This window comes from Cervus elaphus, chromosome 28, assembly GCF_910594005.1.
Source record: "Cervus elaphus chromosome 28, mCerEla1.1, whole genome shotgun sequence".
In the NCBI taxonomy this organism is placed as follows: Eukaryota; Metazoa; Chordata; class Mammalia; order Artiodactyla; family Cervidae; genus Cervus; species Cervus elaphus.
In genome coordinates, this window is record NC_057842.1 from 46,258,531 (window position 1) to 46,274,405 (window position 15,875).

Below are 15,875 nucleotides of genomic sequence, written 5' to 3' on the forward strand. Positions count from 1 at the left end.
GGGGAGAATGAGGATGGATATTTCAAGCAGAAAGGACCACAAGTACAAGGCAGAGAGGTGATGTGTCTCTAGATTAGAACAGTGCCTGGAACAGCATAGAGCCCAAAAAACTCTTGTTAGAGGATTGACTCCCAGTTGCTCTCTTGACAGAAAGCCTGAACATGGGCAAATTGGTGGAAATTTATCCCAAAATCTGGTTTTAGAAGCTTGGTTCATTGCAGTAGAGCTTGGTATGGACAGATAGAGCAAAGAAAACCCACAGGACTTGATGACAAATTGATTGTGGACTCTCGGAGGAGGTTGAGACAGGAGACAGTATAGGAAAGAGGGAAATAAAACTTACCCTGAGCTTCAGAGTCTGAGCAACTGGGTAATACCATTACAGAGAGAGAAAAGTTCAACTGAAGAGTTGTTTAGGGAGAGCTGGAAAATTCAGTGTAGATATTTGAGGTGCCTGAAGACATGCACTCAGCAGGGATATTTAGGAGGTGGTTGAAATAAGGTTGGAGTCCTGTTGGGCCTGGAATAAGGATATACATGTGTATGTAAGCTACTTCAATCATTTTCAGAGTTAGGTTGGGAATAAAACTAAAAGAATTGCAAGAGCATAGAAGGACTCAACTTGTCTGGTCTTATGATTCAGCAGGAGAATTTTATCAAGATTCATCAAAAACTAAACATGCTGTGTTTCTTTGGACCAAAGAAGCACATTATATCAATTATATATTATATCATTATATATACCAAAGAAGCACAAATATCAATTTCTATTCGCCATCAATCCCTAACATCATTTAACCTAGGCAATTTACTTTTCTTGGGAGGCAATTCTGTTAAGTAGTTAATGAGTATGGAAATGACATGACTAGGCCACTCACTAGCCATGTGGCTTGAGGCATATTGCTTAACCTCTCTGTTTCCTTATCTGTACAGTAAGAATAATAATAATACCTATGCTCATAATATTGTTGTGAAGATCAAATGAGTTCATGCATGTAATGCATGTTGCCTAGAAGCTGGTACATGATAAATGCTCACTTAGGATCCCTGAAATTTTGTGTTGAGGACTGGAACATGAACTCTTATTTTCATGTATGATCAGAGTTTGCCTTATCCTGAGTGTCTCTTAATTCCTGGAAAATCGTAGAATATTTTCAGCAAAATAGGAAGAAATAAAAACTTGCAATATTCATCCAGCAAAGGAGGCCACCACAAAAATACAGCATTTAGACACATCGCCACTCTCTTCAAGTCCTCTGCCTCACCACTCTGCAGCAATTCAGGTGCCCTAAGTTCTCACAATTGAAACAGCCCTGGGAGAATTTCAATGCTATTGTTTTGGAGACTTCCTTTCATCCTGCTTTGAATTTGTCCCAGTTCCAGTTTTAGACAATAACGTATAAGCCTTTAAAAAGGGAATTTCATTCAATATTGAAAAAAGGGAAAATGAATCCCTGAACCGGATAACTGGACGTCAGTCACCAGTCCCTGACTCTGGCAAAGTTTGAACTCTTCAGGTCAGTAAATTCAACTGTAAGGTCTTTTTTGTTTTCTTTTTTTTTGGCAGGGGATGGGGGTGTTGTTTGTCTGTTTAGTATGTTATTTGAAGGAAGAAGATTTGTTGAAAATGAGACTGTCTTTCTGTTTTGTTCTTAGTGGTTAGACCACCACGAGCAATGAGGCTGTAGAATTTATGTGAATTGCCATTCTTCACTACCTTTACAAAATGAAACCTGATAATAGTAACTTTACAAGGATAATCTACCAGCAAACATCAGTAGGCCAGACATACTGGCAGTCCCTAGTCAATCTGTAACTGAAAATTAAAAGTGTAGCAGGAAACCCTAATAATGAAACTTGCAGGGTTATAGAGCTGATGAAGCAGAAAACAAAAAGTAGGTGATAACTGCTAAGAAGTGCAGCCTTGACAGTTGTCATGTCTTTGAGGATTTTCTTAAAGTGTGGGCAGATCTTCATCTATATTTGAATTCCCTTTAACGATCCAAAACAACTCTTGGCTCTGAGTTATTTTCCATCTTCTTCCCAGATAACACCTCCTAGCTATCATCAATAGAGCTAATCCAACTAGCATTTTTGCTCAGTAGTCTTTCCCAAGGTAATAGAGTGTTCAGGTTATCATATCTTAGTGTCATGTGGTACTAAATCACACTCCAAGGAGAGATAACAAGGCTACCCAAGGCAGGGTGGGTGTGGTGGGTGTGGACTATGTCCCATCTAAGGTCCCTTTTTCTCCAGCAGGGCTAAAGGTGTCAAGCTTAAGTGCTGAGAAGAAATATCATAGCTGGTTGGGAGTGGGGGGTAGTTGTTGGGTTAGGTGGAAGTATGGAAGTCTCTACCATTGGCTCAGAGCATGACTGAGCTCATCTGGGTCCCACAGTCGGAAACCAGGTGATTTCATCTTGTTTTGTCAGTGGATCATAAAGGGGCCGTGAGTGGTCACAACCTCCCCAAGTGTTCCAGGCTTGTCTCCTCTAAGATAGATGCCTTTATGCGATCTGCTACATGTAGTCAGGGGATTTGTCAGGAAGGCTCAATCTCCATGGTGTTCATACCAAGACTATTTGCTGGTTTTCTGCAGTGGGTCTGTGGGACCCCTGTTCACCTCCCCTGGTCACAGGCCCCCAGGCTTGGCATTTGGCCCTATGTAGGGTCTGGCTACAGAGTCAAAAAGTCAAATAGAGACTGGACCACGACACACTCCCTACATCTGCTAACTTACCCTGTGTTGCCATCACCTCACCTCACACTGACTGCTGCCCATGGGCCTGGAGACCCTGCTGGTCTCTTACTCACCAAAATCACCCAGAGACCATGACTTCGAGCAACAATTCCTCTAAGCCCCCTTTGGGAACCTAGAACGCAGCCGACTTGTCTACAGCACCTCCCTAAAGGCCAAAGAGAATCCAGCTGATGATTCAGTGAAGATTCTCAATTCAGTAAAGATTCTACAGGGACCAAACACAAAATAGCTCTTTTAAAAGAACATGAAGTCATTTATGTACAACAAGAATCTGCTCTCACCCACTTGCCCCCCATGTACACATTTGAAGTTGTGTAAATGTGGCAATAATTTTTTGAAAATATTTCTAAGATCACAAACTATTTTATTATTATATCTTATTCAATATACAAAGCTTTGTAGTCATTGAATTAAGAATATGGTATGTAAGAAGACAGAAATCAGAGCCTAGAAAGTGCCTTTGCAGCCTCTTGACATTGTCACCTCTCAGAGAAAGGTAAGCGCACATTTTGCCTGAGAGAAAAACTCATTTAATAACAGACTGTAATGGTGATGCAGGCTACTAGGACTCTGACTACTCTCTACTGCTCAGGCTTCTGACGGTTGTAAGGCAAAACCAGTATATGCACTTGATGTATGGAAATCCATCCCATCTTTAGCACCCATGGCATCTGGGACCCTGGGGCTGTCATGGAGCTAAGTCATATTTCCTCTCTATTGGAGTTCAGGTTAACCCTGGAGGCAAGCCCAAATGAATCACTGGTTCGGCCTCCAAGCACCACCAGCTGGACTCCTAAGGGTCCCTTCAGATGAGCCAATTGGCCTTGTTTACTACAACTTCGAGAAATCTGAAAGTCTGCCAGAATATTTACTATATTCATTCATGTAGGGAAAACCCATTCAAGTAAGCTGTTTACCTCTGGTCTTCTCTTGAAATAAAGACCTGGAATTAAGAACATCATATGAAACATATTTGAGCTTCTCTGTGGCTCAGTGGTAAAGAATCTGCCTTCTAGTACAGGAGACACGAGTTCGTTCCCTGAGTTGGAAGATTTTTTGGAGCAGGAAATTCGGCAACCCACTCTAGTAATCTTGACTGGAAAATTCCATGGACAAAAGAGACTGGTTGGTGGACTGCAATTCATTCTGTCATAAAGAATCAGACACAACTGAATGACTGAGTGCACACACACATACACACATGAAACATATTAGAAAGCATTGCTATCTGTAGTACCTACATACACAATGCAAAATATATCATATTTTCCAACCTAATTTACATTTTTGTTCATGTGATTTGAATGATTTTTAGGTTTTCTAAGTAATGTTATTCTATATCTGTTTTTTTTTCCTTCCCACCACATGCATTTATTTGTGGGGTTTGCCTGCTTAGAAGATAAATTTCACATTGGACATCATGTCATTACTCATTTTATGTCTTTCTCTAAACTCTGTTGAAGATACCATGTGATACTGGAATATGTGCTTCACTTACACTTGTCAGCAGATCATTTCATAAAAGCCTGTTACAGAAGATAATCCAAAGCAGGACTTGATTCTTCAGATCAAGATTCTTTTGATAAAGGTTAAACCTTGGTTTCTTTAGTAACACTTATGACTACAATACTGTCTCTGAAACCAATGAGGGGAAAAATTATTCTTTTGATGTCCCTAATGTGCTAGTGTTAACTGAAACTGTTTGCACATTAGTCCACTGGGTGCACCTTGATGCATGTTTAGATTATACTGAGAATGTGACCATTTGTCCAGTCTTAGTTTGCAGGTCAGAGAAGAGAGTCTACTTTGGCCTTTCAAAAGGTAGGCACTCTTGTAGTGACTAGAGTGGGTAAATGATTGTTATAAAGGACATTTCAGAATAGCTATTTATGGTCTTGATTCACAAATCAGCTATGTTAGTATATGGTTCAGAAAAGTCTCATGGTCATTCATCTGTCTGCCCTCAGTAGCAGGATCTTTGTAATAAACTATGTTTCTCTGCATGTGACTTCTACGTGTGTGTGTGTGTGTGTGCGCGCGCGGGCGCGCGCACGGCTGAGCATGTGTGTGTGCCCAGTTGCTCAATTGTATCTGACTCTGCAACCTCACAGATTGTAGCCCACCAGGCTCCTCTGTCCATGGGATTTCCCAGGCTAGAATACTGGAGTGGGTTGCCATTTCCGCTTACAGGGGATCTTCCCCACTGAGGGATCAAACCCACGTCTCCTACATTGGCAGGTGGATTCTTTACCACTGAGCCACCTGGTAATCATACATATAAACATAGGGATACAAACAACATGTGCCTGACTTGATCCATATGTTAGACATAATCCAACCTCAGTATGACATAATTTCAGGAGCACTTGATGACATTTTGCTTCAAGCAAAAGTATCGTAAGTTCCACCATTGGTGTCATAAGTTCCACCATTAGAGACTCATTCATTTACCATAAATTTCTTCTGTTATGATACAAATAATCCTGGAATGGTGGTGGTTTAGATGCTCTTGTGACCCCATGGACTATAGCCCTCCAGATTTCTCTGTCCATGGGATTCTCCAGGCAAGAATACTGGAGTGGGTTGCCATTTCCTTCTCCAGAGGATCTTCCCAACCTAAGAATGGAACACCAGTGTCCTGCACTACAGGCAGATTCTTTACCGACTGAGCTACAAGGGAAACCTGGAATGGTAGAAGTACTTAAAGTCATACCCCAAGTACAATTAAGTTATCTGATTCTCATACAAGAGTTGGGTTTGATTACTAGGAAAGCAGAAAGGATAGATGACCCTGATTGTCCCAGGGACCCCAAAGTGAAGAGAACCCAAAGCAAAGAGAGCCCAAGCTGTCCTAGCAGGGAGGATAGGGTTGCTTCACGATAGTCTTCACAATTATCCCTAGGTTCAGAATGGCAAACATGTTCAAAACAGAGATGACCTAAGTAGTGAAATTTAAAGAGGCCTTTAGCCTCAGAAACAAGAGAGAAGGAAAAAAGAAATAGAAATATCAATAAACCAAAGAGAGTTACACAACTCTTTTAAGGAACCTGCCCCATCTCTTTAAACGACTTCTGTGTTTCTCTGATTTACTCTTGTTGGTGAGTCCCCAGAAAGATCTGGTTGCCTTTTAACCCTTCAGATTGGCCAGTGACCAATGCCTGCATTTCCCTTGTTAGGAAAAGGAACAAATCCCTGATTGCCAAACATTTATAAACAAATGACTTTAGAGTAACTTTTCAAAACAAACTTTTGTGACAATTATAGATGATCAAGATGGTAAAAGTGAAACCAAACAGGCAGGGAGGATAAGAGGGTGGAACAGAGGCCCTTAGCCACAGGTCCTAGAAGACTGGTTACCAAAGAGAAACCCTAGTGTCCCGTGCCTAGATCTGGCTGAAGCTTCACCACAGAATGACAAATCTCGTCATATGTAGGGTTGATGAGAATGAAGATGATCTCAATGTCTCCTTTTATAGCTTAAGGAGTTGGGCAAAATCACTTGATGTATCATATCCTGGCCTCTCGGAATCCTTTTTAAGCCCTAGTGAGAGACAGACCAGAAGGTTTTAAATATAAAAGTTGGACAGACTCTGCTGTGTCCAGGAAAAGCAGGCTACTGTGGGTTCATTGTTGTCATGAGGACCATTCTTCTTCCACCAACATCTTTCACTGCCTCTCCGTGTTTTCGTGAGACAAAAGACCCAGCTGAGACCTCAACAAAGGAGAATGCAGGGAAAGGAGAGAGAATACCTTGAGCAAGAATAGCTTGGAAGGAGCCAAAAGTGGAAAAGGAAGTCTAATTCTGTCCTAGTCCGGGGGAAAAAAAGTTTTTTGAGAAATGTAAACAAATCAGGAAATCCTGGCACTTACTCCAGTTCCGATCCAGGGAAAAGACCGGTCCTTTCCCTAGGACTGGGCTGCTGTTTGTGAATGAAATCCAGACTAAATTATTCATTGAGCCCTGCCAGCCCCGCAGTTTCCAGCTTTCTTTTTGCCTATGGCACGGCTTAAACCTTAAAATAATAATAATAAAAAAAAACATATGCATGTTGTTAACTATCCATATTCAAATGGAAATTCAATGCTATCATAAATCTCTCTTTTCTAATGTAAATTCCTTTCCCTAGCATGAAGCTGCAGGAAAGCCATTGTATCTGAGCAATCTAAACTTGAAAGAGAATTTTTGTTAAACCAGTTATGATAGGGGAAACATGTTTTTCTCTGAGTCGAAAGATTAAAGTTGGTTGTAAAAAGGGGTGGGGGACTGAGGGAGAATTATTGGTTGCTCAGCTAATGATTAGATACAGAACTTCAAGGACAAATTAAGAGGCACAAAAGAAAGAGTCACGCAGATAAGTGAAAACAGTTCCCGTGATATTAAAGAATAGACACACTGTTTATCTAATCTCCATTTCCATATTCATCTCCATCTCGGCAGCCCCTTCCACCCCATTAACCGCCCCCCAGTGAATTCCAAACTCCACTGAAAGGCACATCTGCAGATCAGAGTACCTCTAGGATCCAGGGTTCTCTTTCTCGCTTCCAGATCCACCCTCTCTCTTTCCTTAGTTGTCTGGGTGCCTCTTTTAATGAGGCTTTGACCGAGAAGAATGTGGGCACGAGATGAAGAGAATGAGTCTTTTTATTTTTAATTTATTTTTTGGAAACAATTTGTCAACCCTTTGGGTGATTTCAAAAAATTCTTACTAAATACCACACAGCCCTTTTTTCAGATCAACTCCACCACTTTCTTCTGATTTGTCACCCTTTTCCCATCCTACCACTCCTCTTTCTCCTCTCATGCCCACAAACCTGGCTTGTCATTTCAGAAATTTTTCTCTCCCTTGTAAACTTGATCTGGACAGGCAGCAACAAATATATATCCATTTATTACAGAGCTATAAGGAACAAGTGGAACAGGCTTCCTTAAGCTGCGAAGTCGGCAAGAGCTCACAGACAAGGAACAGATTCCTCTTGGATGGAGGAGCTGGTGGAGCTGCGAAGGACACAGGCCCAGTACCTGCCTCTCGTCCACGCCAAGGCCCTGGCCCCCTCGCTGTGTGTTTTTGCAGGGGAACCTCCAGAGTGGTGTGGTTACAGGGTTTCATTCTTCAATTGAAAGCTTTCTCTATTGACTCCTAGGAACACAGTACAAAGATATACCAAGAAAATAGATCCCTCTGTATAAACATAAAGTGTGAACTCTGACCCAAAAGGGCTTTCATGCATGACAATAAGTAACACTGTAATTGGAAATAAAAATATTAACAGCAGGAAGGAATGTAACCCATACAGGTTTCCTACTAAGGATTTGAATACCCATGCCTGTAGCCAATTTATTACTAATATTTAGAACTGAAATAATATAACTTAGAATCAGCTTAATAAAAATGCCAGAGCCAGCCTCTCAGGCAACCAGTGTTAGAGCAAAGTCACATCCCCACAAGGACCAGTTTCTCCCTGATCTCTTATCTGGTGATCCACATTCAAGATAGAAAATTAAATGTTCTTTCTGGACGGTTCAGAAATTGATGGCATTTATAGAAGTGTTCATTAAATCTGAGGCTGTGCAAGGCTTTTGGCATCATGTTATCAGAACCATAAAAATCATCACCCTCTTGTCCGTGGCCAGCCTTGTCTCTCTAGATAATATAATCCAGAGAAAAATCAAGTTGCCGCTGAGTGTCTGTTTCTAGTAAATGATGTTGTCGAGTGTGTGTTGAGAGGATGCTGCTGTCAGATTAGAGAGGGGAAGGAGAACACAGATCAGGCTATATGTGTTTGAGGACTTAGAGGGAGAATTTCATGAAGCTATTTCTAGGGCAACTCATTTGATCTGTCAAGAGGATGCTGTGGTATTTTCATCCTTTTCTTCAGCCTGGTTCTCTCACCTCTGTTACCCAGAAGCGGTGGTCTCTGGAGTGTAGGCAGAGAAGGGAAGCAGGTGCTTCAACTCCCAGCATCTGGTTCAGATGACCACAATGCCAGCACACCTGCAGCCTGCAAAGCAGCCAAGTCTGGCCTCCCATTGTATTCGCTTGGACTTTCTGCCTTGAGCAAGAAAAAAAGCATTGTTTATCAGATTTGCCAAAGGATCTCCGGGGAGGTGGAGAGAGACAGGATAAACAAACCTAAAACAAAATGCAAGTGTAAGCAAAGTGCTGGGAGACCTTGATTGTATGTGACTACCCGAGGTAATCTTTCAACCTGACACAAAGTAATTAAAACTGATGGAGAGCAACAAGCCTAGAGTTAGCACAGACCAAGACAGTTCTCTAAAGGTCTTCCCAGAGAACTGATGCTAGATAATGTTATCCAAACTCTGGTTCTTAGGCAGAGGCAGAAATCAGACCACGTTTATTAAGGGTCTAATTTGTGCCAGACTTTGTACCATGCAGGCTAAAAGATGAGTGGTTACTTCCCTGTCCTAGAAAAAAACTTACAAAGATGATCTTGCTACTTATGAACCCAATGTTCCCAACGTTATGGACTTCCTAATTTCACCTTTTGTAATAGTTTTTGCACTGGGTGAACTGGATTCCTACAAATCACACCGAAAGCAGTAAACTAGTTTAACCTTCTCTCACCAGAGTAAACAAGGCAAGCACAACCGATCCAACAATATATCAACACAACTTCATGATCAATATATTGTCACAACAAGAAAATTAGTGAGCATCTTTCCAGAGATTCGGATAGTAGTTTAGAGATGTCATATAAGATGTTTTGTTAGTATTAATGAATAATTCTGGAGGCCCTTTTTTCCCCTTTCCTTTGTACAGAGCCCCAACTAGTGGAAAACTGGAAAACTGCACTTAAAGAGAAACTAAAAAGACAACCGCTGGTCTTCCCACAGGTAAGAGTCCATGGGATCTTACAGATGCTGCTCTTTTGGGGGTGTGGAGATAAGGGTAAGGTGTGAAAAGGAAAGAGAGGTGTGAAACTGGCTCAGACTTAGCTTTTCAAGGGGCAAACTGATACTGATGAAAACAGGTACAATCTCTTAACATTTGAAATGAGTCAATGCACTGTATCTATAGCTAATTTGAGAAAGGAAAATATTTCCTGGGTTCAGAACTTATTCTTCATGAAGACATCTTTTCAGAAGAAAGGGGAAGATACTCTGTGACACAAAATTGCATACATAGGAGGAAAAAGACTTGGTTTCACAAATAAAATGAGTTACGGTTGTGTCACACTAGTTCAGAACAGAACAGATAAGAATGTGTCCACACTAGCGGGAGGGCGGGGGGCAGAGAAGAGAGGGTGGAGACACAAAGGGGAGGAAAGGATGAGAACCTCACAACCAGAAAAATACAAAATAGCATCGCCTGAAAGTGATGATACAAATTTTTCTAAAGGAGTTGAATCTTTGACGTTGCCGGGTTTTTAGTTTTGTTTGTTATCTCTCCATTTCAAGGAATCTTATTTTTGTGTTGACATGTAAAGAAGTTTTGGCTCCCTTACCAAAAAGTACTCATAAAATGCAGGCAACCCTGAAAGGTTATAAAAATGCAAGATGAATTCATCAATCAGAGTGTAGTCTGTGCAACAGAGGTTTGTGAACAACCTTTAGGGACTTCACGGAACTCCCTAACAGGATATGCAACTTCTTTGTGTGTGTGTGTGTCCACGTATGTGTGTTCTCTGGATTTTATAGCCTTTACTGATTCTCAAAGGGGTCCATAAGCCAAAAGAAGAATAAGGAACATCACTATTCAGCTATCTGCACATCCACAAAAACAGTCATATTTTAATGGATGCCCTTCAGAGTGATCTCAGCCTTCATAAAATTCTGTTCTTAAGAGAGGCCAAGCAGAGAGATAGAAATCCTCCAGTATATCTCAAGAGCAGACTGCAGCCTTCTTGTTTTTCATGCACTGACTCTTTGACAGAAGGTGACAAGAAGTTTCCTATTGCATTTTGCACTGGTGTGATGGCAGAGGGTACCTCCTCAAACCTCAACGTGACGTGCGTCCCCGAGCAGTTTCTGAGAGGCTTGACGTCTGCTAACCAGCTTATTTCAGTTTGCATTAAGCAACATGGTTAACACTTGAAAATCCAAAAGCAGTAGCAACCATTTTTTTCAGTAGATTAAGCAGTGGAAAGTAAGGGGTGGGGAGGGGAATGTTTCACTTTAGGACTTGGAGGCTTACTCAGCACATTGTTATCAAAATTAAGTCAAGAAAGCAGAATTTTTATACCACTTACTTAATGTTTGTGGCAGTTATTAAATAAACTCTCCAGTCCTTGATTTCGTTTGAAAAGGGATTTGCTGAAATAACGACTTATTTGAAGATCATTAAGTCTCCAGAGGTCAAGGATAACAAGGGTAATAACACCAGGGTAATGCTATCTAACTCCTTTTATGGCATCAGCTTTCCCATAGATTTTATTTAACTAATGACTTAGTTGTGAAGAAAAGTGATTGTATTAATGTGTCTGTCCCAGCCTTCACCTCTCAATCAGACAGTTAATCGTACTGGGGAGTCTCAGGGACAACTCCGAACACACATCATCTACAAGTAATTCCCTCCCTCATTAAGTGGCATGTGGTCCTAGGTTACTAAGGTTTTCCTTCTGAGCTAAGTCATACCCCTGTTCTTTCCACCTCAGGTAGGCATAGTTGTGTTTCCAAAATTTATGAAGAGCAAGATGAACAACTCACCTAAAAAATAATGCAAAACTTGCCCACTTTTTTTTTTTTTGCTTTCTATTGCTTCTGAGACTCTAAGAAACTTGCATAATTGATTTAAGTTTTTGTGTCCTTATTGGAACAATTAGGCAGAGGTCTTCAGGAAAAAAGTTTTCAAAAATTGAGGTTTGGTGGTTTCTTTTTTTTTTTTTTACTTCTTTACCCTCTTACCAAGATCATTTTAAAAGGTTATTTTAAATATTATAACCACAAACTGTTCAACCAGACGAAAATGAAAGTAGGCCACTTAGAGGTTTTTGTCTAAAGCAAAATGTCTGAAGCTAATAATTTAACCATTGGGAGTTCACTGGCTACTAAAAGCAGTTACTTTGAAATTAAGAAGGAAGTATTTTCAATATTACATCTGAATTTGTAATTTTTCTCTCACAGGATATACAGAGTATAGTATTTTCTTTTCCTTCCCCTTAGGACTAAACTGACCTTCCTGCCAGAGCAGTGAAACCCCAGACTTGGACTTGAGCCAGCTACCTTTCAGCACCAAGTCATTAAGAACTCTTGGAGGTGCTGTTTAAATGTGAATTTTTCAGGACTGCTTCACTGGACAGATAGCGATGCTAATTCAATCAGGATATGTTGAACACATCCAATTTTAAAATGGAAGAGAAGGGGGAAAGCTTTCAAAACTAGGGATATCAAAGTGAAAGTTAGTGAAAATGAGGCCACTCATATTATGTAGGGGTGTCAAAGAGTCAGACAGCCATACACCTTACATGGCATCCAGGATTAAAGCAAATCTGAGTCAGTTTCAAGAAGGATGAGCAAGGCTGCAAATAAAGAAGTTTTCATGCTTTCTCCATAAGGCAAGCAGCCCGGAAATAAAAGGAAGGTACTCAGATTCCCAGAGTTTTAAGGACTTAGGATATCCTCATGCATTGTCAAGATCCAGTGTGAAGACTAGATAATCCAAAGAGAATAATAGTTCATATGCACACAAAAAAACACAAGGAAAGAACTAGTGGAGGGCGGGGAGAGAAAGGAAAAAAGAAAAATCTATACTTCCTTTGGGTTGCTAGTCATGTTTTAAGATCAAGAGAGGTTAAGATATGCAGGTGAAGATAGCGATGTCAGCTCAAAGAGGGATTTTGGAGGTGAACCATCTCGCTAGAGAGAAGGCTGAGCTGCACAAACGCAAGCAAGCCTAAACTTCATCAAATAATATCATCTCCCCACTTCTGTAACTTGCGTCAATTGAATATCCAGCCAGAAATATAAAGCAGAAGCAGCCAGATAATCTCCAGACTTCTCCCTCATCTACAGAACTGCCTCAACATGTATAAAAGCACAAGTGTCTGAGCACATATGTGTCCACAGTCAGTTGCCTACAATTCTGTGCTCACTGCCACTGATAACCCACATTAATTTCTAGTTGATTGTGGAGTGCATTTCAAACCTTCTGATATGCATTTAGTTTAATCTCATAATACTATTTTAGCATGCTCTGGTAGGATCTGGGGACTAAATGATAATGAATGATAATGCTGAAAAAGTGGCCTGAGATGTTTATCAATTAGATGCTCAATACGAAGATAAAGAGACCATGTAAACATTTTCTTTTTACTGTCTTCTTTAGTTTTAATTAATTTCTTCCTAATGAATATTTAAACTTATATGCAATTTCAAATAGCTTTCCACTGTGATGTTTCTCATTGATTTCCGCAATGACTAAATGTGCTAAGCATTCATTCTTAATTTATCTTCTGGCAGAAATATGTACCTTGGGAGTATTATTATTTCTTTTTAAATAAAACCAGGGTTGAAATGATGACAATTTTGAAAGAAATTGACTTTTCACATAGTACAAGTTGTCTTAATTCATCTTTTCAATATACTTGGCCCTTGAGACTTCTTAAAATTACGTACCCATACTTATTAGAATTAGTAAGATAATTTGTAGTCCTCTCTTGCAACATGTACAAAATCTAGAAAGAAAATAAAAGTTGGCTCTGAAAACAAGTCCCATGACCTGAAGTTGAGTTTTAGCTGGACATTTTTGACAGTAGCTGTCTTTTAGCAAATCAATTCCAGCATACAAAGAAAATATACAATTGGTTTAAACAAGTTATCAACAAAAGTACAAGTATAGAAGAGCAGGTTTCATCTCCAAAAGTACATTTATCTTGGGCTTTGTAAGTTTCTGTGTCAAGCCCACAGCAGGTAGAAATAGCAATTATGTTTTGCTAAAGTCAAAGTGCCAGCTCTGGAATGTTTGCCACCTGTCCTGTATCTCTTATGCCTATTTTTAAAGGAATATTGCCATTATTATCTGGCCCACAGGCTACATATTTTTTCAATTTAAATGTTTATGATGTACTTTTTTTTACAATATCCTTGGGAAGGATACCAAATGTTAACAGTGGTATCAATTTTTTAAAAAATGAACCCTTTAAAGGAAAGAGTGAGAGAAAAGAAGGAAGAGAAATTATTTCATGTTTATAGCCACATTATTGTCTTCATTAAGCAAAGTTACATTAATAGAAAAAAGAATGGTTTTCATGTGTATCTAGTCACATTTACCTCCAAAAATATGCCAAATCTCCATTTTCAATTTCATGGTATTTATTATTTTGAAGCCATCTAAAATTGCTTCTTACTTGAGGTTTTTGGATTACATATATTAGACAATGTAATTTGAGTGGTGGACATTTATTTGTTTAATAGAGAATTTTCAGCTATTAGTAGCTATAATTTCTTTCAATTTTCACTAAAATCTGTAATATTTGATATTTTTCTGCAACCATAGACTTAGGCTCTATGTCAATTGTAATGTGAGGGATGCTTTAAAGTAATTTTTTTTATTACTAAAGTCTTTCTTATACTTTGAGAGCCATTTAAATATGTATTGGGCTAAAATTGGTTTGACGAAGACCAGTCTCGTATTTTTTACAGACTTTTATGTTATAAAGGTGAGTAGAGTTTCCAAAGAAAATAAGTAGTCATTAGAAATCTACTCCATATTCCTTCAAATAATATTGAAAAGAAATATTATTGTGGGAACTGAGCAAGAGGAACTCTTCTATTCATGTGCTTCTCCACTTTCTAGAGTCAGAAAAGAGTCGTTTATAATATCAGTCTTTCGTTTGAGTTCTGGGAAACCGTTGTCAAGTACATATGCCAGCAGATTTTTACAAAGTACCAAAAGCTAGGAGGCCTAAAGCATCAGAACCGTATTCTCTTGTAGTTCTGAAAGCTGAAATCGAGGTGTCGTCCATGTCATGTTCTCCCTGGCAGCCCTAAGGCAGAATGCAGTCTTTGACCTTCCTGGGCTGGTAGATGCGTTGCTCCAGTCACCTGGCCATCCTCTCTCTGTGTTGTCACGCTGTCTTCCTTCCACGCTTGTCTCATGTCCAAATTTCCCCTTTTCATAAGGCCACCAGTCATACTAGATTGGGTCCGTGCTAATGACCCCATTTTAATTTGATGACATCTGTAAAGACTATTTCCAAAGTCATATTCTAAGGTACTAGAAGTTAGGACGTGAACATTTCTCTTGTTTATGGCAGTGGTGGAGGGCACAGCTCAGTCCGTAACAACTGACATATTTCAGTCAAACAGCTAGCTTGTTGAGTTTTTGTTTTTGTCTAGGGGAGAGTTTCATCAAGATACAGATAAAAATAGAATCCATTTATAAAGATTATGGTGAGAAGAACCCAGAATTTGAAATTTAAAAATTACAAAATTTCCTTTAAAAAGTACATTGTATTAGGTTGAACTATATGTAACTACTGAAAAATTCAACCACTTTTACCTTCACCTTTTAAAAAATGCTAAGTTCATATGTCCCAAATTAATTAATTATTGAATGAAAAGAGAAGAAAGAAGTATCCAAAAAAAAAGCTGGAGAACAAAGAAAAGATAGGTGAGAAAGCTATATAGGAGCTAGACTTAAAGAGAAAATAAAATTTTAAGTGAAACAAGTTCCTTGTTAACATTATTAATTTTTAGAATTTGTTAATAATATATTGATCAACATCTAAAGGCATTTTTATCACAACAGAATTATGCTATCATTTATTCTTATTCATTTGATTTTTAAATCATCCTATCTACTAAAATATTTTAGACATAAGAAATCATATTTGTTTTTTTAAAAAGAAAAACAGCATTGCAACACTACTGCAGATTTATTTGAAAAGATCCTTGTTAACCATCATTGAGAGGGAGGCAAAATAAATCTTTCATTTAAGCATAAATTCAAAAGTTCAAAAGTTCATATTCTTACAAGGAAAATAAATCTTTCAGGTCATATCTCTGTTGCTAAAATCTAATCTAATATTAAGTAACAAATAATAAGCAAGCAAATAGATTAAAATTTTATATAACTTTATCCTAAAAACTCATCATTTGTATAAATATTAGATCCTGATCCTCACAGGAGTGTCCATGGATAGATACAGATGT

The 15,875-nt window shown here is 39.1% G+C and overlaps 1 long non-coding RNA gene across 1 annotated transcript in view; it reads left to right on the forward strand.

The window, feature by feature from the left end:
* The first annotated feature begins 1,422 nt into the window (after positions 1-1,422).
* LOC122685525 overlaps positions 1,423-15,875 on the forward strand; it is a 37,598-nt gene continuing 23,145 nt past the window's right edge. Inside the window, exons 1-2 of the long non-coding RNA XR_006338425.1 lie at positions 1,423-1,517; positions 9,544-9,617. This is a non-coding gene — a long non-coding RNA (uncharacterized LOC122685525). The remainder of the gene's footprint in view (positions 1,518-9,543; positions 9,618-15,875) is intronic.